This window comes from Zingiber officinale, chromosome 3A (assembly GCF_018446385.1).
Source record: "Zingiber officinale cultivar Zhangliang chromosome 3A, Zo_v1.1, whole genome shotgun sequence".
In the NCBI taxonomy this organism is placed as follows: Eukaryota; Viridiplantae; Streptophyta; class Magnoliopsida; order Zingiberales; family Zingiberaceae; genus Zingiber; species Zingiber officinale.
Window position 1 is genome coordinate 47,471,021 of NC_055990.1, and position 1,137 is coordinate 47,472,157.

Genomic DNA, 1,137 nt, shown 5'->3' on the forward strand with positions numbered 1-1,137 from the left:
CGGGCTGAGGTAGATCAGCTTAGGAAAGCATGCCACATTAGAGAGGTATAATTCCTATCTTGGCTCTCTAATGTGGTCCTAGTAGCTAAACCCAACAATAAATGGAGAGTTTACATTGATTTCCGGGACCTCAACTGCGCTAGCCCTAAGGATTGTTACCCGCTGCCCAGGATTGATCAGATGGTGGAATCAACCTCGGGCTATGAAATAATTTGTATGTTTGATGCTTATCAAGGATATCACCAGATCCCATTGGCGCAAGAAGATCAGGAGAAGGTTAGCTTCATCATGGCAGATGGTACCTTCTATTATACCATTATGCCCTTCGGATTGAGGAACGTCAGAGCTACCTATCAGAGGATGATGGATAAGATCTTCCGGGAGCAAATAGGGAGAAATGTTGAAGTCTATGTGGATGACATACTCATCAAGTCCACTCTGGCTATAAATTTGATCGCCGACATAGAAGAAACCTACGACACTCTGAGACAATATGGCCTGAATTTGAATCCCCTGAAATGCTTGTTTGGAGCTCGAGGAGGAAAGTTCTTGGGATACCTCGTCATTGAGCGAGGGATCGAAGCAAGTCCGGAGAAGGTCCGAGCCCTCCAAGATATGAAGGTGCCTCAAAATTTGAAGGAAGCTCAGAAGTTGGTGGGTCGAATAACAACACTATCCCGATTCATATCCTAGTCTGCAGATAAAGCCCTGCCTTTCTTCAAAGTACTCAAGAGAGATGCCAAGTTCCAGTGGGGCAAGGAATGCAACCGGGCCTTTGAAGAATTAAAGCAGCACCTGGAGACTCTACCCTCGCTGTTCAAGCCTACTGTGGGAGAACCACTTTGGGTTTATCTGTCAGCCACCCCCGAGGCCGTGGGGGCGGTGTTGGTGAAAGAGCAGGACGATGTACAATGGCCAGTGTACTTATTCAGTCACTTACTAAAAGGGGCTGAGTCCTAATACACAGCTCTGGAAAAATTAGTCTATGGATTAGTGCTAATGGCTCGATGCTTGAGGCCTTATTTCCTGGCATATCCCATCACAGTCCTGACCAACAACACTATGGGTAAATCCCTCACTAATGTTGAAGTAGCAGGTCACCTCATCAAGTGGGCCACCTAGTTGGGAGAATATGAT